The sequence below is a fragment of the Tauraco erythrolophus genome, chromosome W (genome assembly GCF_009769465.1).
Source record: "Tauraco erythrolophus isolate bTauEry1 chromosome W, bTauEry1.pri, whole genome shotgun sequence".
NCBI classification, from domain to species: Eukaryota; Metazoa; Chordata; class Aves; order Musophagiformes; family Musophagidae; genus Tauraco; species Tauraco erythrolophus.
The window spans coordinates 14037794-14063043 of record NC_141497.1 but is presented as its reverse complement, the minus strand read 5'-3'; the positions used below and the strand labels follow the sequence as shown (position 1 = coordinate 14063043).

Below are 25250 nucleotides of genomic sequence, written 5' to 3'. Positions count from 1 at the left end.
TGATACCTTTTGGCTGGTTCACTGTTATTCACTGAAGGCACTGTGAATGCAAATTTCTCCATGTCCTGGTTAGCAAGAGGAATAGTAAAAAAACAATCCTTTAAATCCAATATTACAATTTCCCATTGCATTGGAATCATAGTTGGTGAGGGCAACCCTGGTTGCAAGGCCCCCATTGTTGCCATCACCTCATTGATTTTTCTTAAATCATGCAATAAACGCCATTTTCCTGATTTTTTTTTTATCACGAACACAGGTGTGTTCCAGGGACTGTGAGAGGCTTCTATATGTCCTGCTGCCAATTGCTCTTTAACCAGAAGGTGCAGGGCTGTGAGTTTTTCTTGATTGAGGGGCCACTGGTCCACCCAAACAGGCTTTTCTGTTAACCATGTTAATGCCAGTGTGGGCTGTGTCACGCCCTGCAGCACAGTGACCCCTGCTAAAAATCCGTTGTAATTCTTACACCCCATTGTCCAAGGCAGTCCCTCCCCCACAAATTTAAGGGTGCTGCGGTCACATATGGTCTAATAGTGGCCTTCTGTCCCTCAGGGTTACTAATAAGAACAGGCTTGGCGGCCATAAAACTGTTAGCAACCCCCCCAAGACCCACTACTCCCGCATTATTTGACACTAGAGGCCAGGTGGAAGGCCAATCACGCTGTGCAATGATAGTAACATCAGCTCCTGTGTCCAACAAACCCGTTAGTCTTGTCTGCGATGGGGTTGCATGATCCATTGTAAGTGTGCACGTCATTTGTGGTCTCTTGTCGGTGACAGTCTGGGACCAAAAAACAGATGGTTTCCCCGTAGATCCAAATCCGTTGTTGCCACGAACAGTTTGCTCTGTTTTAGGAACACAACTCACAAAGGGCACAAGTTGAGCAATTCGAGTCCCTTTAACAATAGTTACTGGTGGTGTCGCAGTAGATACCATAGCACAGATCTGTCCTGTATAATCAGCATCAATCACTCCTACATGCACTATCAACCCTTGCAAGGTGCCACTTGATCGTCCTATTAACAAAGCACTAAGTCCTTTACCGATTGGTCCCCATGCATCCAAAGGCACTTTGTGAATTTGACAATTATTTATTGTTACTGTGTCGGCAATGGATACATCCATCCCGGCAGCTCCGACTGTCTTTCCTGATAGTTTGTCGCATAAGTTTGCGGGTTGGTCTGTGGATGCTGCATTGCTCCCACAAAACGGTTGCCAGGACTGTAGGGCATTTGTGTCTGCGCGCGCCCCCTCGCGCTCTTTTTGCCGTTTCCCGGAATTGGCTGACCGGTAGCATAAAACTTTGATCGACATTGTTTAGCAAAATGACCTGTTTTTCCACATTTATGGCAAGTAACTGGCACTGAGCCATTAACTTTTTCGGCATTTATTGTCAGCTTTTGGCCTTTCAGTCCTGGGCACTCTGATTTTATATGTCCCAGGTTTCCACATCTATAACACTTCTGCTCCTTAACACGCAAGGCAGCTAGGGCGGTGGCCAGTGCAGTCATTTTATGCTCTACAGACCCGACTTTAGCACATGCAGTAACCATTTCCTCTAAGGAGGGGTCCCCCGGCAATGTCTCGATAACTCTCTGACAGTCAGGGTTGGCGTTATCTCTCGCCAACTGCTTTGTTAACAGGGCTCGCAAACTGTTGTCAAATACTTGTTTTTCTATAGCCCCTTGCAATTTTTCCACAAATTGTAAGAAAGGTTCCCTGACCCCTTGTTTAATTGTTGAATACCTTGCCTTAGGCTCCGCCATTTCTGCCGTGCGCATCAAAGCTTGCATCCCTATTTGCTTAATTTGCACAAGAATTTGGGGATGCCACTGTGCTTGAACTGCCAGATTACTAAATATCTGACCCGTTCCCATCAACACATCAGTACCTACAGCGTGACAAGGGTCACCTTGGGGCAATTGCATATTTTGCAATGCCTGATGATCAGCCTGTTGTCTCCAAACATTCATAAAAACCGAGTGCTGTACTGGCTGAAACATAATTTGAGCCAAATGTTGAAAATCATACGGCACCAATACCTCTAAACTCAATAATCGCAACAATTGTGTCACTGCTGGGGAATTCGGTCCATACTGAGCTACCGCCTTCTGCATATCCTGTATAACTTTCCATGACCACCCCACATGTTGATTGGGCTGATTAGAGCCCGGGAGGGCTAGCTCCACAGGGAATGCACTAGGCCCTCCCCCCACTTCCATCACAGACAGATCTTTATTGACCGGTGTCCCCAGTGTTTCGGTCAAATCCCAGTCCCCGACCTCCATTGCCTTTTTCCTAACCGCGTCCCAAAATTGTACTGCATTACGCGGCTGAACCGTCACTGTAGCAGGTGGCAACACCCACGACTGCGGTAAGGGAGGCCGATACGGTAGACCCCCCTGTTTTCCCATCCCCTTTGCAGAAACAGAGGGCATCTCAGCAAAATCTGTTACGGAATCCTCCTCCTCGTCACTCTCCGGTAAAGGAGGATATACCTGATCCTGTATTTGTTCGTCCTCTGTCGCCTTAATATCAGAGGAATTCAGTGGAGAAGAAGGGAGAGAGCATGTTTCGATATTAGGTTTTGCGTACTTTTCTTTTGCCTCTTGCAACTGCTGCCAAGGCAACTTATAGGGAGTAAATTTTTCCGCCGCTTTTAGCTGTGCTGCAGGAGATACATACATTCCTGACGATTTTTCCGCCGCCTTTAGCTGTTCTGCGGGGGATACGTACGCTCCCAGGGAGTCCGGCTCCACTAAACGAGCAGATTTCAGCAACCTTTTTCTCGGCTTAGGCACAGGCGGTAACCTCCCAGCTGAGCTGTCATTCACTTCAGAAGTCTCTCCCACAACCTCACTTACTGCAGAAGAGGTTATCGGAACAGAGTCCGTCTTATCCTCTGCTTTATCGTGCTCAGACTTTAAGTCTTTCAAGGCCTCTAAAAACGATCGCCACGTTGTCAATAAGTCCACAGCTTCTTTTTGCCCACTGGTAGCAGCATCAAATAATTTCTTCCCCAGGGCTTGCCAAACAGACACACTGAATGCTGTGGCAGAGTTTGCTTCAAGCCCTTGTCGCTGCGCCCACAACAACATTTTTTGGATGTTATTATTAGATACTTTCAGTCCTTTTCTTTTCAATATTAACGTCCACAAAGAATGGACGGCTTCCTCCTCCTTTGTGAGGCTATTTCCCATTATCCCGTTCCCAGCGGCTCACCTGTCCCAGGTGTCAAAGTCTAAGTCAATCCGGATCAATTCGCAGCTTCCCCGCCGCTCTCAAGCTACGCTGGGCTCCGTCTCCACCGCACTTCGCCCTGCGGTCCAAAAGTTCGTGTCCTGGTGAATCACGTCGGGGTCACCAGATGTTGCTGTATGTCGCTGTTGAGACGGACACGACATACACAGGTTCAAGCAGTATTGATTTATTATATAATTAATTAATCCCCCCTTGCAAGTTCCAGCACGCCTTTATACTAATTCTAGCAGCGCACGCGACATAAGCAATTAGGTGGTTGGTTAACTACAGCTGTTCACGCGCCTTAGCCTAACACATGATTGGCGATCACGCACTCTACATAACTTAAGCCAAATTCATTACATCACACAATTAGTGCAAAAACACAGTCCAGTCTCTTATCATACAGTTCCTCCTTATCTTACGGCTCTCTGGCTCTCCCAGGCACCTGCAAGTTGTTTTCCACTTCTGTTCAGGGAGTTTTCAGATCTGCAGGGGTACACAGCAATTTCTCCAAGGCCAGTTTCTTCATCTTCTGTCCTGGGATCCGCGGACCAGCCGTAGTTCCCACAGATTTCTATCCTAGTTTTCATCTGAAACGCTTTAAAAGTCTGCAAATATGTTATTTGACAATAAATCTTTGGGAGCTGCGTACAATTGTGTGTTAGATTTTGGTAATGGGTAGAAATCAAAAGCAACTGTTGGCATTAAATGACCAGACACAGGGATGGAGCAGCTTCTCAACATTGTGTTGTCTGTCAAGTTAACTCAATTAGATTTGAGTTGGATTCTCTCTGCTCAACAGGTAGCACAGTGTCACATTGCACCAGCGGATTTGGAAAAGAAATGAGTTGAATAACGTGATTTATTACCAGCAGCACGAGAAAGGAGCAGAAGCATTTTTGGCTCGTGTTTATATGGGAAGCATGAGCCAAACTGTCTCAAAAGAGGAGAGAAAAGTGCAAGTCAGGTTCTAAATGCCCTAGAGGTCTTGGAGCTCTGCGTTGTGTGTTTATGTTCATCCCACCTCGGTGGCCTTGGGGTGGAGAAAATGTGGCTGTTTGACTTATTCAAAATTAATCTTATGAAGACAGTTTTCCTTTTGGTGTTTAGAATGACGAGGGCAAGCGACTCTATAAAACCTACTAAAGGTGACAGGGGAGATAAGATCTTGATGAGGGCCCTGGGGACTAGTGATTGATCATAGAATGGTTTGGGTTGGAAGGGATCTTCAAGATCATCTATTTTCAACCCCCCTGCCATGGCCAGAGACACCTGCCACTACACCAGTGTCCTAGTTTTAGCTGGGACAGAGTTTTTAACAGCTAGAAGAGCTCCGTGTTTTGGTTTTACTCAGAGGCTCACTCTGAGAAGAATGTTGATAGCAAGCTGATGTTTGTGGTTGGAAGTGAAACTCCAAGGACTTTTCAGTGTGCCGGAGTGCAGAAACACGGCGGGATAAGGGGGGAGCATAGCTGGGACAAGGGGGACACGATTCCCCTTGTGATTTGTGGTGGAACTTAAGATTGAGGGCCAAACTGGCCAATTAGTATTCCATATCATGCAGCGTCATGCCTAGTATAAAAGTGAGGGTCAGCCGGGAAGAAGGGCTTTTGCGCTTTGGCTCTTTTGCGCTTGCTGCGCTGTTGCTCTGTTGTTTTTCTTTCCTTTTTCTCTCTCTCTCTCTCTCTCTCCCCCCCCCTCTCTATTTCGGGGCCTCACGTTCGTCCGGGATTGCAGCTTCGGGACGAGACGGGCTTCGCATACGAGGGGGTGGTGAGCACCTACACTGTATTAAATCATCTGTATTAAATCATTCTTATCTCAACCCACAGGTTTTCCCGTTTATCCTTTAATTCTAATACAGACTGGGTGGTGAATGGATCGAGAGCAGCCCTGAGGAGAAGGACTTGGGAGTACTGGTGGATGAGAAGCTCAATATGAGCCGGCAATGTGCTCTTGCGGCCCAGAAGGCCAACCGCATCCTGGGCTGCATCAAGAGGAGCGTGGCCAGCAGGTTGAGAGAAGTGATTCTTCCCCTCTACTCTGCCCTCATGAGACCTCACCTGGAGTACTGCGTCCAGTTCTGGAGCCCCCAACATAAGAAGGACATGGACCAGTTGGAGAGGGTCCAGAGGAGGGCCACAAAGATGATAAGAGGGCTGGAGCACCTTTCCTATGAGGACAGGCTGAAAGAGTTGGGGCTGTTCAGCCTGGAGAAGAGGAGGCTCCGGGGTGACCTTATAGTGGTCTTCCAGTACCTCAAGAGGGCCTACAAGAAAGATGGGGAGAGGCTGTTCAGGAGGGCCTGTTGTGATAGGACAAGGGGTAATGGTTTTAAAATAGAGGGAGGTAGATTCAGATTGGATATTAGGAAAAAATTTTTTACCATGAGAGTTGTAGAACACTGGAACAGGTTGCCCAGAGAGGTGGTGGATGCTCCATCCCTGGAGACATTCAAGGCCAGGTTGGACGAGGCCCTGAGCAACCTGATCTAGTTGGAGATATCCCTGTTCCTTGCAGGGGGGTTGGACTAGATGACCTTTGAAGGTCCCTTCCAGCCCTAACCATTCTATGATTCTCTCCCTCATTCCTGGGCCTGGGGGAGGGGGAGTGACCGGCTGTGTGTGGGGGGGAAGTTTTCAACCTAACCCACGACAACCAGGTTGCTCAAAGCCTCATCCAATCTGGCCTTGAACACTTCCAGGGATGGGGCAGACATAATTCCTCTGGCCAACCTGTGCCAGTGCCTCACCACTCTCAGTATAAAAAATTTCTTCCTTAGATTTCATCACAGTCTCCCCTCTTTCAGTTTAAAGCCATTGCCCCTTGTCCTATCACTACACACCCTTGTCAAAAGTCCCTCTCCAGCTTTCTTGTAGGCCCTCTTCAAGTAGTGGAAGGCTGCTGGAAGGTCTCCCCAGAACCTTCTCTTCTCTAGGCTCAAAACCCACAACTCTCTCAGAGTTGGGCTTCAGAGGAGAGATGCTCCAGCCCTCTCATCATCTTCCTGGCCCTCCTCTGGACTTGCTCCAACAGCTCCATTGTCCTTCTCATCTTGGAGACCCCAGAGCTGAACACAGTACTGCAGGGGGAATCTCAGTAAAGAGCAGAGGGGCAGAATCTCCTCCCTCGACCTGCTGCCCACGCTGCTTTGGATGCAGCACAGGACACAGTTGGCTTTCTGGGCTGCCAGCGCACATTGCCAGCTCATGGTGAGCTTCTCCTCAACCAGCACCCCCAAGTTCTTCTCCTCCAGGATGCTCTCAATCCATTTTTCGCCCAGCCTGTACTTGTGCTTGGGATTGCCCTGACCCATGTGCAGGACTTTGCACTTGGCCTTGTTGAACTCCATGAGGTTCCCACAGGCCCATCTCTCCAGCTTGTCAAGGTTCCTCTGGATGGCATCCCTTCCTTCCATTGTGTTCACACCACCACACAGCTTGGTGTCATCAGCAAACTTGTTGAGGGTGCACTCACCCTACCAGAAGAGCAAGCTCTTCTCCTGGCTGCTGGAGAAGCATTCACAGAAGCAGCTGGGGAATGGAAAAAACTGACACTCCATAAACTGCTCAGAGGATATTTATAATACTCAGGGTCCTTCATGTACTCTGTTTCATCAATTATAAATAAAAAAAATCAATCCATAAACTACGTACAAGTAGAATACTCAGCCATTTCTTAAGGGAATAAGAGTACAAACTTGAAACAAAATACACTAAAATGGATCTCAAAATGTTATCGGAAGGTCTGTAGGCATTCCCTTGGCCGAAGAGCCAGGCAGCCAGCACGGTGCAGAGCCCCCAGCAACTAGAGGCACCGGCACCGCCGAGGGCCAAAACCAAGTTAACACAGTGAGCGAATCGACCCTCATAACAGATCCATGGTCAAGTTCATTGGAAGAGCAACAAGGAGAAGCTCGTGGCGTAGCGCTCTGCAATACAACAGGTCTACAGATAAAAACTTATGTGCTCTTTATCTTACAGATAAAAATTATGTGCTCTTGCGGCCCAGAAGGCCAACCGCGTCCTGGGCTGCATCAAGAGGAGCGTGGCCAGCAGGTCGAGGGAGGTGATTCTCCCCCTCTACTCTGCCCTCGTGAGACCTCACTTGGAGTACTGCGTCCAGTTCTGGAGTCCCCAACATAAGAAGGACATGGACCAGTTGGAGAGGGTCCAGAGGAGGGCCACGAAGATGATAAGAGGGCTGGAGCACCTTTCCTATGAGGACAGGCTGAAAGAGTTGGGGCTCTTCAGCCTGGAGAAGAGGAGGCTCCGGGGTGACCTTATAGCGGTCTTCCAGTACCTCAAGGGGGCCAACAAGAAAGATGGGGAGAGGCTGTTCAGGAGGGCCAGTTATGATAGGACAAGGGGTAATGGTTTTAAAATAGAGGGAGGTAGGTTCAGGTTGGATATTAGGAAAAAATTTTTTACTATGAGAGTGGTAGAACACTGGAACAGGTTGCCCAGAGAGGTGGTGGATGCTCCATCCCTGGAGACGTTCAAGGCCAGGTTGGACAAGGCCCTGAGCAACCTGATCTAGTTGGAGATATCCCTGTTCCTTGCAGGGGGGTTGGACTAGATGACCTTTGAAGGTCCCTTCCAGCCCTAACCATTCTATGATTCTATAAAAACACCACAGTCTGCAGCACTGACAACTATTTAAATTTTATTGCATAAACAGTCAATCACAGCTTCTCAAAAAAAAAAACCACCCACCCACCCAAATCCCTTCATTCCAACAGGTTTAATTGATTGCTGCTCTTCAGAAAAATGTTCTTTCAGAAAAATGAAAGACATCCTTATCTAAATCCCTTCTTTTAATAGCCCTAATTTTGCATGCTACCGGTAGTACATATTTGTTGCTCATCAGCCTAGACTGCTGCCCCAAGGACGTCATTGCATCTTCCACAACCAGGAGGAAATGGCCAGCCTTTTGTATGCAGAGCCTAAACTTTAATTAGGTAATTATCAATTCAAGCCAGCTGGGTGATAACCATAATTCCCCCTTTTTGTCACAAAGGCTTTACAGTGAGCAGAGACCCAATTCATTCATTCCAACTCCAGCATGCTTCCCTCTTTCAGGGTAGCAGCTTTACCTTCTTTATCAAAGGACTTCTCACTCCAGCTCTGGCTCTTTTGGCTCTGGCGAGGGAGTCAGGGTCAAGGTCTTCAGGGTCTCTCATGAGGGTATCACATCAGGGTCACCAGATGTTGCTGACCAGCCTAGGCTGCAGCTCTAAGGATATCATCACATCTTCCACAGCCAGGAGGAAATGGCCCACCTTTTGTATGCAGAGCCTAAGCCTTAATTAGATAATTAGCAATTCAAGCCAGCTGGGTGATATATCCATACGTATTTAGATATCAAAACCTCAAGTCCCAAGGATTTTTGCTTGACTCTTGAGCAATTTCAACATTTGATCCTGAACCGAGGACGGAAAACGAACTTCCAACCGAAATTGTAATCGTTCAAAGTGAAAGTCATACGAAGTGGACCAAAGAGCTCCAACGTAAATAAGATGCACCCAAGGATCCCATGGCCAGGCTCCAAGCAAGCTTGAGTCTGGCATGCCACAAACTGACCGCGCATTAACAATAAATACAACACTTAAGGGAAAAGAAGAATTTATCTGGATTAGAGCCTCAAAGACTTTATGGAACAGTTTCTTGGGGTGGTGTAACTCCGTGGTAGCCTCCACTCCGGCTCCATCACCCACCTTGCATAAGCCAAGCCCGCACCCATTGTTCTTCGGCAGCTCACTGGCACAGACGAACACGTTCTTCATGCTAATTAAGTCTGCTGTGCATTTGGTATTCTCGACAACGTTGCTCATGATATGAGCGTCAGGCTTTTCTTCTTTTTCTTCTTCCCCTTTTTTTTTTTAATTTTCTTCCCTTGCCAGTCGTGCCGGCACGTGGCTCAGATGGAAACACTACGGTAACCCACAGGAGTAGGAAATTTATGACACAGAAAACAGTGCTGTTTCAATAACCATACCTTTTTTTTTTTTCTTCCCCCCTCATTTCACATCACAGTGCTAATATTATTTATTTATTTTTTAATTTCCATGGATCTACTCTGGATATATATCCTTCCGGTCTCAGCAGTACTGTAGAGCAACAATTCTTCTTCTCCTCTGAAACCTAAGATGAAAATACGACCTGACTAAAACCGTCACATTTAGTACATTTCATCAGTGAAGATTCAGAAAATGCACAGGGAATAAATTAACTTTACGGTCAGATTAACAGCTAATTCTTTAGATTAATTCCAGATTTTGGTGTTTATCCAGGTATAGCCTCCTACTCAATAAAAAACTTCATAGCTTCACATCCACGTTTTTGTGATGATTTTGATTTGTGCCTGTGGGAAAATAACTGAAATTGGGGAAAATGGAGAAATATGGTTTTGCAAAGTTCAGCTCAAAGACTGCAATATTAGAGAAGCTTTGAAGTTGCAAGGGAAAGTTTTCCCACCTGAAGAAAAGTCATGGATGCCTCTTCATGATAAGCATCTGTGAAATCTTTAATTAAAAAAAGGCAAAAAAAAGACACAGTCGGAGCGGAGAGAGTTGAAGAAGTGGACTCCCGTGGTGCAGATATTAAGGGGATGAGCTGAGTTGCCAGCTTGGTCTGGCAGCTGATAAATCACTGCCGCAATCCCTGCACCAGCAACTAGGGCGAGAGGTTTTACACCAAGACGTTGCGTTGGTGGAAAGTGCGGTGGGTGCATCGGAACGCCAGGTGTTGATCACAAAACTCTTGGAGAGCAGGATGGGAACCTTCAGGGAAAGGCGGGAAAAGCAAAAAGTGCTACAAGATCGGGAAGGGATCAGCCCGTTGAAATCTGGACCTCTTTGGCAGTGTTAACTTGAATTCTGGTCCATTAAGCAGGAAGTTTTAATTAAGAATTCAGAAATGCTTATGAAAAATATCTATTTTTAGTACATCTGGTTGGCAGAGCGGCCGAAGAACAAAGCTTAACCAGAAAAAATGAGAAAAAAAAGGGAAATCTTGTGTTTGCTTCATTTTTATTCTCCTGAACGCACCTTCTTGTTTCTGTCAGCACCCGCAGTGTTTCTTCTCGATTCTTTGTCTTTTTTAATTAGAAATAGAGAAATTCAGGCTACACCGGGATTATTTTTAGAGGAAAGAAAATTTGTTGTAGAAAATCAAACTGTACTGATTTTTTTCTTTTGATGTTTGCATTCAGGAAATGGAATACTCTTTCTCTAAAAAGCAGTTTATTCCCAATTTTTGATCCTGACAGGATAGCAGGGGGTAGGAAAAGTATCTTAGATAGATGTAGCCTCTTCCTTACCATGGAAGAAAAGCTTGTATTTGAGTGAATAATATCAACAACGTATCCTAGATAATGCAGATTTTTTAGAAAACACTACTACTTAGATACAATTACAAACAATTTAATTTTTGTGGGATTTTCAGGATCCCTGTTTTTGTAATTCGTAACATTTAAGACAATCAGATGGGGAGACGCTGTGTCTAAAGTCTTCGATTCCGCAGAGTTTCTGAACCTTCCAAAAAACTACAGAAATTTTGGAGTAAGGATATAGGTGATGAATTTCTGAAGGGAAGAATTGACTGTGTGGACTGTTGCCTGTTAAAAATAATGATAAAATGATAATAGGATAATAATAAAATTATAGTAGGATAATAATAAGAATAGGATAATAATAAAATAAGAATAGGATAATAATGAAATAAGAGTAGGTTAATAATAAAATAAAAATAGGATAATAAAAAAATAAGAATAGGATACTAATAAAATAATGATAGGATTTATGTCACAGTGGTAGGGGATAAGTGAGACATATCGCACCTTTGTGCTCTGTGAGAGCGTGAGGTGTCTTGGAGATGTTCGGTTTGTGGCCGGGTCTGGAATTTTGCTCTTCTGCTGTGGGAGTGTAGAGAACCAGCTGATCTCACTTCTCCATGTGCATATTTAATTTAGCAGTGGGTAGCAAGGTAGGGGATCTGATAAATTTTTTATTACATTAGAGAAAGAAAAAAAATTTGGTGTGCAGGGAGCAAACCCAAGGGTTGGTTTTTGCCGGGATGGTTGCATCTCACTTGACGTATGCTGTCTGACCTCAACGTTGTCTGGAGACCGAAGTATGGGATTTGCTTTGTAAAGGTCTGAGATCTTGGGGAAAACTCCAGCAGAGCATTTAAGTGCAGACATGGTCTCATTAAAACAATCTGTTCAGATGTGGAAATGAAGTTGCCGTTGTTATCCTTGTCTCTGGGCTAAATACTCTTTTCCTACCTAATAGTAAGGATGGAGACTCGGGAGCAGAGTCAATTAAAGACGGATGCGCTGTCCCCGGGGCACCGAGGGGTTGCGGAGCTACCGAGAAAGAGGGAGAGCAGATGGCCTTTGATTAATGGGACACCCTCTGTATTTTGGGCATCTGACAAGCAGGCACAGCGGCTCTCTGCTACTCAGGGACCGTGACCCTGGTCGATGCCATAATTGCTCAGCCCCTGGGTTACCACCCAGCCGTTTGCCTTTGTTGGAGGGGGGAGCGGGAGTGGGAGCAAGCTCTTGGTCCCGCGGCTTCCCGGGGCACATTGGGCACTTCTTCTTCATTCCAGGCAATGTCCTCAGCTCGTGAGTCCCTGCGATCAGTCGAAAGGATGGTTAAAAATTTGAGTTCTCTGGACCTGGCCATGGTCCAGCTCATAGGATACAGTCAGGCGTCGGCATTTATTTGCCCGAGAGCAAAGGTGACCCAGACGTGGTCCTTTGAGGAAGCTGTTCCACAAGGCATTGCTTGGACCAGGAGAAGTCCACAAGCCTGCCTGGGCATGTGTGATGGACTTTGACTGCAAAAGGTCCAACTTTTTTCCATTGCTTTCCTAAAGCAGGTGTGTTTTGATCCCCATCTAGAAAACGTCACCTTTGTCCTAGAATCATGGAATCATAGAATGGTTTGAGTTGGAAGGGACCTTGAAGATGATCTAGTTCCAACCCCCCTGCCATGGGCAGGGACACCTGCCACTAGATCACGTTGCTCAAAGCCTCATCCAACCTGGCCTGGAACACTTCCAGGGATGGGGCAGCCACTGGGCAACCTGTTCCAGTGCTTCACCTCCTTCAGAGTGAAGAAGTTCCTCCTTAGATCTAACCAAAACTTGCCCTCTTTTACCATTTGTTGACTCAAATGCCACTTCAACCAGCAGAAGGAAACGACAACGTTCTCCCTGGCCCTTTTGTTGCCTGAATGAAAAGCTGGGGAAGATGCAGAGGTCACTCTGCATCCAAAAGGTGCACAATTAATTACTCTGGTTCCAATTTCTCTTTTGAAACATAACAGAGAAAGGGGAAAAATGCAGATGCAGGTTGCTAACACACGTCAGTGTTTCTTTGAAACTCTGAAAACATTAGTGGATGTTTTTGAACGTGAGCAGTAGGATATTATGTACATGGAATTACTTAAGCCGTGGTCTTTTGTTAGTGACTCGTAAGTACCTGCATTTTAATATTCACATAATTAAATTTTAGAAGTAAATAGTAGAGTGATGTTTAACTTTTTGTGGTGTAAAAAGAATGGATTTAGGTCTTTGCTCATTTAAGTGATGCATATATGGTTATATATATATATATGACTTGGGGCACATTGTGTTACATAATATATTTTAATATTCTAGGAAATGGTCCTATTTTCCTTAAATTCAGAAACACCGGGATGTAAATCCCAACACATCTCCCACTGCTCTTTTGTAGTGCGTGCCCCACGGGCAAGAAAGCCCCCGCGAAATAAATGGGGAGGACATCGCTTGTCTCAACTGGGATGGCCGTACCACCGCCGCGAGGATTCTTGGGGGGTTCTCCTGGCACAAGACTCCACATCTGCCAGCGCCGGGCCAGATCACCGCCCCCTGGGGCTGCCAGCAGCTGCCCGCAGATGCGGTGCCAGCGTGGGAGCACGCCACACAGTCGGACACACACAATAGAGGCGTCTTGTCGATGGGAGGAGGTGTTTTTTTAAGTGGTCCCTAGGGGAGCCAGGCAGACAATGGGTACCTAAAGAAGCCATAGGGGCTTAGTATGAGAAAAAAAGAAGCATCTGTTTAAGGTCTAGTCTTTGGAGCGGCTCTATTCAACCCACTGGAGTTGGGCTCGTCCTTTTTAATTGCCCCTTGCGTTGTTTAGTGGGAATGTAATGTTTTATGAAAGGGAAAAAGCGAGGAAAGTTGAATTATTTTTTTTATTGTATTTTTTTGGTGCATACGAGCTTGTTTCCAAGAATTTTCTGCTCAACTGCCTGCTGCTATGTCCGACGGCTGTCTGATACCGAGCTAAGAGGAGGAATGCCATGGGAATGTCTGTAGCAATTGCATTTCTTTCCTGGCTGTCTCTGAACTGCGTAGCTGGCTCTGTCCTTGTCATGGTTTGATGTGGAGGGGGGGGTGGTTCTGGTGGCAGGAGAGGGATTTTGCTCCCTGCGACCTCCCCGGTTTTGGATCCGGGTTAGGCTTAGTTCTGGCCACCGGATCAGACTACCATCCCCCTCGGGGTTGAGCCAATAGGGCGCCTCTGCGAATTGCCCTATTTAAGTCAGGACAAGGGAACCGGAAAAGGTGCTTCGCCCAGGATCGACCAGAGAAGGGAGGAGGGCACTGCCCCCGCTCCCTGGCTCCCGGCCGGGCGGCTGCCTGCGTCGGGCCAGCGCTGCCCACGGAGAATGGCGGCGGCGGAGCCAGCTGGGGAACTCGGGGGCACCCCACTCCCGGGGTGCCCACTGGGCTGAGTTCACCTGGAGAGGACTGAGATCTGAGAGAAACAGCCGCATCGACAGCAGGTCAGTGAGGATGGAGCAGGAGGAGGTGTGCCGGAGCCGAGTTTCCCCTGCGGCTGATGGTGAGATAGCAGGCTGCCCCCCTGCAACCAGGACGGCCTCGGTGGAGCAGCGACCCACTCGCAGCCCGTGGGGAGAAGATGCCTGAGCCCGAGGATGGTCGTGTTGGGGGCACGGCAAGGCAGAAAGGCATCTGGAGTCTTCGTGATGACCCACGCCGGAGCGAGTGGCTACAGCTCCCTAAGTACCCGAGACTGTGGTATAGCCCACACCGGAGCAATCTGTGGGGAAGGATTGTTTCCAGTGGGCTGGACTCACGTTGGAGAAATTTGTGGATTTTTCCTCGTGGGTAGGGGATCCATTGGAGCAGGGGAAAAGGGTGTAAGGACTCCTTCTCCTTTAAGAAAGAAGCAGCAGTAACAGCACGGAATGAACTGACCTGCACTCCCCCAGTCCCTGCCCCCTGTGCTGCTGGGGGGAGGAGGTAGAGCCGGGAGGAAAAGGAAGGTGGGGGGGGGGAAGGTGTCGGTTTTAAGATCTGGTTTTGTTTCTTTCTGTCCTCTCAAGTAATCGGTTTTTATTTCCCTTTGTCCTTCTAAGTAATCATTAATAAACTGTTTTGCTTTGAGAAAAGCGCTGCCTGTTTTGCCCAGGACCATGGTTGGTGGGTGCTCCCTCTGTTCTTGCCTCAACCCTCAGTCCTTTTTTTTTTTCCTCTCCTCTCTACTTTATTGGAGAAGGAGAGACTGTGTGAGTTTTAGTTGCTGGATCAACCTAAAACCACGACAGTCCTTGACTGCACCAGCATAAATATGGACTGAACCCCTGGTAACTCTTTTCTGCTCATGCTATTGATCAGTTATTGATCGACAGAAAGCCAACCGTGTCCTGGGCTGCATCCAAAGCAGCGTGGGCAGCAGGTCGAGGGAGGGGATTCTGTCCCTCTGCTCTGCTCTCCTGAGACCCCCCCTGCAGTTCTGCCTTCAGCTCTGAGGCCCCCAACTTAGGAGAAGGACATGGAGCTGTTGGAGCAGGTCCAAAGGAGGGCCAGGAAGATGATGAGAGGGCTGGAGCATCTCTCCTCTGAAGACCAACTCTGAGAGAGTTGGGGTTTTTGAGCCTGGAGAAGAGAAGGCTCCAGGGAGACCTTCCAGCAGCCTTCCAGTACTTCAAGGAGGCCTACAGGAAAGCTGGAGAGGGACTTTTGACAAAGGTGTGTAGTGATAGGACAAGGGGCAATGGCTTTAAACTGAAAGAGGGGAGACTGTGATGAAATCTAAGGAAGAAATTTTTTATAATGAGGGTGGTGAGGCACTGGCACAGGTTGGCAAGAGGAGTTATGTCTACCCCATCCCTGGAAGCGTTCAAGGTCAGGTTGGATGAGGCTTTGAGCAATGTGGTGTAGTGGCAGGTGTCCCTGCCCATGGCAGGGGGGTTGGAACTAGATGATCTTGAAGGTCCCTTCCAACCCAAACCATGTCGCGGACTGCCTGTGTCTTCTTCCGATGGGTCGCAACCAACCGACTGTTGCGACCACAAGGTATTCTACAATCAGAAGGCTCTTCTAAACTCACTGCTACCTTAATCCAACAGAGAGCTCCAATTCACGCTCTCCCGAGGGCTCCTACCTCTCCAAACTCCAGGAGGGAAATGCCCCACTCCCTCTTGGGAGTGCCCCACCTTTAAACTTCCCATAGGTCACGTGGTCTCCGGCCAACCAACGTGACTCAGCACCTGTCTTGATGAGGCACAGGTGCTTCTCATGTAGCAGCCGGGAAACTTCCCCGACAATTCCCCCTTTTCTTTAAAAAAAAAAAAAATTGCCTCGCAGCCTTTAGGGGTTTCCAACGTTTCAGTTCCATTTTCCGTCGCCGTTTGTTAAACACCTTGGGACCGGGTCATGGGGAAGTCGTTCTCATATTTTTTTATCATACCACGTTGGCGGTGGATATATCCATTGTTCTGACGACGATGGATACATCCACCCTGGCTGCTCTGGCTGCTTTAGCATTCCCTCTGCGGTCTTTTCCGGACTGTTCTGCGGCTGTTGCAGCGTTCCCGCAAAGGGCTTGCCTGGGCCATAAGACGTCTGTACACGCTTTCTCTTTCTGCTGTTTCCCGGCCGGCCGTTTGATTTGCAGTTTTTGGCGAGATGACCTATTCTCCCACAAATATAACATCTTTGTTTAGTTAGAGCAGTGGCCAATGTGGTCATCTCGCTTTCTACGGGCCCAACTTTGGCACATGCAATCACCATTTCTTCTAGAGAGGGGTCCCCCGGCAATACTTCAATGACTCTCCGACAATCAGGGTTGGCATTGTCCTTTGCCAGCTGTTTTGTCAACAGTGCCCGTAGTCTACTGTCAAATATCTGCTTTTCTATTGCCCCCTGCAATCTCTCAACGAACCGTAGAAAAGGTTCGTTGGCCCCCTGTTTAATTGTTGAATATTTTGCTTTAGGCTCAGCCATTTCTGCTGTACGTAATAGTGCCTGCATCCCTATTTGTTTAACCTGTTCGAGGATCTGGGGATGCCATTGAGCCTGTATTGCCGGGTTACTAAATACTTGACCCGTTCCCATCAATACATCGGTACCTATAGCATAGCATGGGTCGCTTTGGGGTAATTGGATATTCTGTAATGCCTGCTGGTCGGCCAATTGTCTCCAAACATTTGTGAAAACGGAGCGCTGCACCGGTTGGAACATGACCTGGGCTAGATGTTGAAAATCGTACGGCACCAAAATTTCTAAGTTTAATAATCGTAATAGTTGTGTTACCGCCGGTGAGTTTGGTCCGTATCGCGCTACCGCTTTCTGCATGTCCTGGATCACTTTCCATGACCAGCCCAAATGTTTATTGGGCTGGTTGGCACCCGGGAGGGCCAGTTCTACGGGAAACGCACTCGGCTCTCCTTCCATTTTCATTACCGATAGTTTTTTATTACTAACTGGTAACCCCAAAGCTTGTATCAAGTTCCAGTCCCCGGCCTCTATTGCCTCTTTCTTAACTTCGTTCCAGAAAAGTACTGGATCACGATGGGCTGTCATGGCAGGCGGGGTAATTTCTGTTATTTCTAACTGTGGAGCGGGGGATAAGCATGTCTCTAGAGGGGCCGGCGGGGCGGATTTTGGCGACTTTTTCATTGGTGGAGAAACCGGTGGAAACTTTCCAGCTGAACTGTCGCTTGCTTTAGGGGTTTCTTCTGAAATTTCTTTCACTGCAGGGGGGTCATGGCCTGCTGCAACATGTTCACTACGGTTGCTAACTGCTGGGATATACCTTGCAGCATTGTCATGGCCTGTCGTACTAATAACGGCTGCATTGCTCGTACTTGTGCCATGTATGTCGCCGGATATGAATTTGCCAGGGGTGGGGTTATTAAATCAAACGGCGGAGCTGTAGGCTCGATACCTCCTGAGGAGGAAGGGGGGGTTGCTGGGGCAAAGGGTGGGGGACGCTCCAGTATCTCCTGGAGGGTGGGGCAAAGTTCCTGCATAGTCCCCGCCACTTTGTTGACCTCTGTGAACAGTGAGGACACGTCTAGTTCATTGTCCACACTGTTTCCCTCAGACAGTTCGTTGCCCCCTTCGTATCCTTCGCTTGCGGATACATAATCTGTAAATTCCTCTTCCTCCTCTTCCTCCTCTTCTGCTGACCCCTTTTGAATTATATTATCTAGGGCCTCCCATGTACGCAGAAGGTCGGTCCGGCCTCTTTGATTAACCACAGCTTCATAGAGCAACTTATCCCCCAGCTTTTTCCAAAGTTCTAGGTTAAAGGTGCAGGTAAGGCTGAATAGATCTTCGTGCCCCGCTGCCCAGTTAAGTAAACTATATAGGTCTTCATTACCTATGTTGAGCCCCGCAGCCATCCCCGCAGATTTGAGAAAGGTGAAGGTCTGATTCTCCTTGACAAAATTCTGGCCCATTTTAGCTCCCAGCAGCTCACCTTGTTTCAGGCGTCTAGGTTGAAACAGATCAATTCACAGCTCTCCTGCTGCTCTCGAGCTTCACTGGGTTTTATCTCCACTGCAGCTCACCCTGCGGTCCAGGCAGTTCGCGTTTCGACGAATCACGTCGGGGTCACCAGATGTCGCGGACTGCCTGTGTCTTCTTCCGATGGGTCGCAACCAACCGACTGTTGCGACCACAAGGTATTCTACAATCAGAAGGCTCTTCTAAACTCACTGCTACCTTAATCCAACAGAGAGCTCCAATTCACGCTCTCCCGAGGGCTCCTACCTCTCCAAACTCCAGGAGGGAAATGCCCCACTCCCTCTTGGGAGTGCCCCACCTTTAAACTTCCCATAGGTCACGTGGTCTCCGGCCAACCAACGTGACTCAGCACCTGTCTTGATGAGGCACAGGTGCTTCTCATGTAGCAGCCGGGAAACTTCCCCGACAAAACCATTCTGTGATTCTGTGATTCTATTTACTGAGCACTCTGGAGACCACAGGAAGCCAGGTCAGGATTTGGCCCAACATGTTTGAGGTTGCAGCGGTGCTCAGCAGAAAAGCTGCTTTTTCATATATTTGGCAGGTGAATAGTAAAACACCCACTGACCATCTGAGCTCCGTGTGCTCTTAATCAGCACCTGCTGTAGTGAGATTGGGGCTCGGGGTGGAAACACAGCCCTGTGCTACTCCTACTACGTTGCAGGAGAAGCAGGAGTCAAGTTGGTGATCCTAAGCTGGGACCTGTTTTTCTTTGAATCTCCTCCCCTGCTACAGTCAGGGATATGGCACCAATCATTCTTACCCAGCTGGACTGAGTTGAAGATAATGACTAATTAACTACCCAACTCAAGGTACCTATCCTGCCTACAAGAGGCAGGCCATTTCCTCTTGGCTATGGAGGATGCAATAGTGTCCTTGGTGCTGCAGCCCAGGCTATGAGCAACAACTGGTGACCCCGACGTGATACGTCTGTGAGACCCTGGGAAGCCCCGACTCCCTCATCGAGCTGAGAGCCTGAGCCAAAGGAGCCTGAGCCAAAAGAGCCGGAGCCGGGAGCTCGAGTGAGAGTCCTTTGGAGAAGAAGGTAAAGCTGCAAGCCCTGATGTGGTATTTGTGGGAGGGAAGTGTGCTGGAGTTGGATGAATGGGCTGGGTCTCTGCTCACCCATGAAGCCTTTGTGAAAACAAAAAATGGTAAAACAAAAAGGGGGAATTATGGCACCAATCATTCTTACCCAGCTGGACTGAGTTGAAGATAATGAACTACTAATTACTCTACTCAACTCAAGGTACCTATCCTGCCTACAAGAGGCAGGCCATTTCCTCCTGGCTGTGGAGGATGCAACAGTGTCCTTGGTGCCGCAGCCCAGGCTGTGAGCAACACAGGGACACCTCATTTATCTCTTCCCACTCTCTCCCCAAGGTATTTCTTTGCCAGCCCTAAATCAGGATCCCACTTAAGACATAAACCCACTTGCACAAGGGGAATAACTGATGCTGAGCTGTTACATTGAAGCGCTTCTGCTTCTCGAGGAGGTGTAGGATGGGCAAGGAGACATCTTGGGACCACCCTGCTCCAAATAGCTCCTCTCCTTAAAGCTCATCTCTGGGTTCCCAAAGTGGCTGGTGGAGCAAGATAAAACATCTCCGCTCTGCCCACTGTTGAGGGAAGGTGAGTGCTGGAGATCTCCTGGGCTTGGTGGGCATGAGAGGGGCTCTGTCCCACCCCAGCCTGCCTTTTGCTTCCTACCTCTTTGAATTGTCTCGTCTTCAGAGGCTTGAAAGCCCTTCCAAGTTCTATGAAAGGACGCACCTTGCTGTGTGTTGACATTAAAGGAATATTAATTCCTGTTTGCGTTGTATCGGTAGACCTCCACAATTTGGACCAATCAACAGCTGTAAAGACTTCTCCTCTTACACACAAAAGTGTAAACCAACAGAGCGTGCTGGTGACTGATGTGTAGCCGTATGAGTTTGGCTTCCCCAAACCAGTATTTCCAATGACCAGCATCATCCCACTAAAGAAGGAAATTTAACAGTGGAAGAGAAGCGCAAAGAGTTGGAGAAGTCCTCCATGGGTCATGTAACAGGCCGACCTGAGAACCAAACTCAGGACTCTTCTGTCTTCTTCTACCATCTATCCTTCAGGACACTGTGTTTCTCCCACGTATGCTGGCTTCTCACCAGGATTAGCATATTCCTGAACCACTTCATTTCTATTTGGTTCCTCCTGTGAAATACTACACACACTTAGACGTCTTCTTGAGGAAGTTGCGTCACTTTACTGTGTTTCCCGCGCTGCTGTGGTTAAATAGAATATGGAAAAGGTCCCTTTCGCTTTGCTAGGAGCTAAGAATATTCTTCTCTCATGGATGCTGCAGAATGCTGCTTTAATTATTGAATTTGCAGTTTTGTTCCAAGCTTTATGATAATTAAAAAAAACTCTCCATCCTACAGACAAATGAGTTGCTTGACAACAAGGATTTCTTAGCGCTTTCAAGCATGCGGAGAGCATAGTGGACGTATTTATCGCTGGTGAAGCAAACCAAAGAGCTAAGGACACACTTTGGCGTTGAGGTTTGCCCGTTTGCAACAGGAGCTTGGGGGTTTTTGGCCATTTGGGTGCTTTTGAAGTCGCTTGGTACATGATCCTTAGTCAAAACAAGCTCTGGGGCTCTGCAAGGTTTTTTTTTTGTTAACCTTTAAATATTGACCCAGTGGTTTAGCAATTATCATTAAAAAAGGAGGGATTATGAAGTCATGCATACACTTTCCCAAGCTGCCCGTCCTTTTGACTCTTTGCCTTAAAGAAATGCTGTTTCCTTGATGGGACTATTTAACTCTTGAAGCCGAGAATGAAAATTCTTTAGCTAATTGGAGATGGACACTGGCTGTGAATGGCCCCAATCCTCTTACTGCTCTCATTAACATGCAAATTGAGGTTGCCTCTATCACCAAAAGGCTTGTTCTAACAAACAAGAAAGAGCTGAACTAAGCAGGGCTAATCTCAACCACCCAAATTAGCCACCTCAGAGCACTGCCTGTTTGGAGGTGGACTGGAGATGAGATGCAAGTCCTTAAGGAAAAGTGTAAAAAAAAAATCAGTGCCTAAACTTCAAAGGCATCAGTTCAGAGTGAAAACAAAAATATGTTGTCCCTGTGAACTTCCAAAGATGTTTTTATTATGGTTCTCATGCTGTATCAGGGTCAAAACCTGTTCGGTGTTGGCATGTGCATGGTGGGCACTCAAAACCCACCACACTGTTCTGCTTGAGTTCAGCAGAATTGGGAGTTAATCCGTGCATGTGAAAAGCTTTGTCGCTTCAAGGTTTTATTTCCAGGAGGCAGCGTAGTTCTTCAGCGTAGTTCTTGCCAATGCTGAAAAAAGCCTGGCTGTTTACTCCTGAAAATACAGAACATGTTTTTAGCCCTTGGAAATGAGCCCGAGGAGTTGTGATGTGCGGAGGGAGCCTGTCCTGTCCGCGAGTGCCCCTCGCAGCTGTGGCCAACAGACTCCTTTTTCTGACCGCTTGCGTTGCGTTTGATAGACCAGATCTCTCAAATCTAAGAAGTTCTCATGGGTTTCATGAGTTGAGGCATGTTTGTCACCTCTTTATAATGCTTTTATCTGGAAGGATGTCAGGGAGTTTCATGCTTCTTGGGATAACGCTTTGCCTTTCTTTAGCACAAGAGTTCTCCAACAGCACAAATTTCGATCACATCTGATCTAGTGGAAGGTGTCCCTGCCCATGGCAAGGGGGTTGGAACTAGATGGTCTTTAAGGTCCTTTCCAACCCAAACCATTATATGACTGTACAATTTTGTCTGAATAACTTGTAGCTCTGCGGCAACAGGTAATGGCCAAGACCACACGTGGTGGGTATGGAGCAGTGGCCATGATTTAGAGTTGTCCTTTCAGCCCGTTGTGTTTGCCCTTACTCCAAAGTCTCTTGATTTCTTGATTTTAGTAGGATTTGACCTTATTTTCAGTGATACTCTATGGATATGAATCTTTTCTCCCTTATGACATTGTCAACAATGAGTAACTAATGGATCCTTGACACCGTGTACGCTGGAGGAGGCTGCGTAAAGCAGTTTGGGTTGCACTCCGTATCTCGCGTTGCTTTGGGAGCCACCGAGAGCTTCACAGCCTGGAAAACTTCATCTCAAAACTGCTTATATTCATTTCTGACCTCTTACTCAACTTAGGGAAGCGATAAAACAATTTTGTCTGAGGAAGTAATGTGGTTACAACCTTTGCAATGATGCTAAGAACATTTAGGACTAATCTCATTGAATCTTCGGGAGGGTTGACAGCTGGAGCCCGGCCTTGCGCAGGGGAGGGAACTTAAGCAGGAAAAATTGCTTCAGCTTTCTGTAGTTAAATCCTAATAGGCTTAGGAGGAGAAAATAAAAGCAATTCATTTAATGTTACCCTCGTTTAAATGAAAAAGAAACAAGTGAGGACAGAGAAAAAGAGATCCAGCCTTTAAAATTAGCCAATGTTTCACGCCTTTCGCTCCTCACCGTCCTCATTTGCCAATTTCAGGCTTGTCAAAAGCATCAGTTTGGGCCTTCAATCTCGTGACGGCAATGAATTTTCATGGCAGCCCACGTGGCCTCTTGACATGGGGTATCAGGTGGGTCTTCTCCACTGAGGGGACTCGGCTGGCGTTGCGGGGGCAGAGGAGCCACGGCCACTCCCTGCCCTACGCTGGCATGAGAAAGGCCAAATTACATTTCCAACAATGAAAACGAGTGGAAAATTCAACTTGTCTGAGGTGACGTGGGGGAAGGATGGCTTAGTGCCACGCTTGTCAAGCGCGAGTCTCTGATGGCTTCTCTTGATTGACTTCGGCTTCCGTCGTTATAACCCGACCTGGCTCCCTTAATTTGTCTTTGTGACAAAAATTGCTATGCAAAATAATAATGTGGCTCCCGTTAATTAATCTGCAAGATAGCCCTGCGCAGAGTGGGTAAATCTGAGTTCACGGTCAAGGTTGTGTTTGTTGCCAAGAGATGATGGATTTTTGTTCTGGTTTTGTTTGTTATTTAAAATAAATATGTACAACCAGATGGCATTTTTGCTTTATGGTGATTGCAAGCAGAATAAAACCAGATTATTAGCGGTGAGGTTAGATATTTTGATAGAAAAGCACTGGAGGTTTTAATTAGAGCAGAAAACAAAAGGCATAACAGTAAATAGTGGTTGTCATTGGTCAACAGTTATTGTTACTTATGGATTAGATTTTACTTATGGATAACACTTATTATTAATTATGGATTGAGAGCAGCCCTGAGGAGAAGGACTTGGGGGTGTTGGTGGATGAGAAGCTCACCATGAGCCAGAAATGTGCGCTGGCAGCCCAGAATGCCGACCGTGTCCTGGGCTGCATCCAAAGCAGCGTGGGCAGCAGGTCGAGGGAGGGGATTCTGCCCCTCTGCTCTGCTCTCCTGAGACCCCACCTGCAGTGTTGCTTTCAGCTCTGGAGTCCCCAACACAAGAAGGACATGGAGCTGTTGGAGCGGGTCCAGAGGAGGGTGAGGAAGATGATGAGAGGACTGGAGCACCGGACTTGGGACTGTTCAGCCTGGAGAAGAGAAGGCTCCAGGGAGACCTTCTAGCAGCCTTCCAGTACCTAAAGGGCCTACAAGAAAGCTGGAGAGGGACTTTTGACAAGGGTGTGTAGTGATAGGACAAGGAGCAATGGCTTTGAACTGAAAGAGGAGAGATTTAGATTAGATCTAAGGAAGAACTTCTTGACCAGTGGACCAGGTTGCCCAGAGAAGTTGTGGCTGCCCCATCCCTGGGAGTGCTCAAGGCCAGGTTGGCTGGGGCTTTGAGCAACCTGGTGTAGTGGCAGGTGTCCCTGCCCATGGCAGGGGGATGAGAACTAAATGATCTTGAAGGTCCCTTTGAACCCAAGTCATTCTATGGTTCTATGATTGCTGTGTCTGTTAATAAGTGCTTCTCATTTTCTCCATTTTCCTACTAAGAATCATTAATGTAAACTTAACTTTTAAAACATTCTAAATCCTACCAAGTTTTCTTTCAGAAATACTGCAAGTCCTGCAGAAACCTCTAAACTCTAGAGAGAGCTTCGTCTTCTGCAGGTGCAATGGCACAATTTTCACCCTGCTCAGCTGGACTGGTAAATAACTGATACTAGTTTTGAGGCAGGGAAGGGGCACAACCTGTCTTTGAATTTGCCTTCTTTTATTGAGATCACTACACATAAGTAATAACGGGTAGTTATGAAATGTTGCTTTTCTGGTAGTAGAGCAACAAAAAATGAAATATTCGGTCTTTGAAGTTAATGGCTTTCTTTGCCATTAACCTCAGCAACAGTAAGGGCTTTTTTTTTTCCTAGGGCACTTCTTGTAAAACTCCTTCGTTCCTTCTCTTCTTTCACACCGTAATGAAGAAAGATGCCACTTAACTACTAAATCTTCATCTTAACTTGCTTTGGAAGGAAGGACTATGTATATTTAACATTGCTTGATTACAACCTCCTGCAGGGCAGGAGGATACTAAAATTCAGAAAAATCTTCCAAAATATCTGCTCGTTTTCATTGCTTGAGCCCTCCTGAAACACTGAAGCATGATGTGAATTTCAGAAGAAAATCCCAAGAAAAAAATAATAATTTTGTGGTCAGCAAGCAGTTAATGTGGCACAGGTTTTTTTTTTTTTTCCGAAGGAGACTAATTCTTTCCTTTCTAGTTGGTCACCATTTAGCATGCTGGGTTACGATAAAGCGATGTTGCCGCTTCCACCTGTTGTAATCGACAAGTCATTATCCTCAGTGCTTCAAATAGAAACCGAGTGCTCCGAAGAAGATGAAAAACTGCTAGGTCCACAGCCAAGTTGCGAGACAGTAATTAATGACCTTCATATGCATCTCCTGAAGCAACAGCACTTGAGGCTCCAAAGAGATTTTGTCTCTCAAGCTGAGACACTTGTATCACCAGCATAAAATCTTCCCTTGAAGACCCAGCACTAAGTTATTAGCATTGCAGAAGGTGCTCTCTGCCCTGATTTATTATTGAACTAGTGTTAGAAGGTTCTGTGAACATTAAATTCATAGATTTTGTGACCTCCAAGCGCTAAAACTCCTTGATCATTTGCCCCAAAATTAGCAGTAGATGTTACCTCTACTTGCTTCAAGTTGTGTAGAAACTGGGCGGGTTTTTTTGTTCTCTAGAGGTGCTGGAATGTTGAGGTCTTGATG

At 47.0% G+C, this 25250-nt stretch overlaps 1 pseudogene; it reads right to left on the bottom strand.

Annotated features, from left to right (window-relative positions):
* Window positions 1-1085: 1085 nt before the first annotated feature.
* Window positions 1086-3198, bottom strand: LOC147526228 (endogenous retrovirus group K member 8 Gag polyprotein-like; annotated as a pseudogene).
* Between the last annotated feature and the right edge of the window lie 22052 nt (window positions 3199-25250).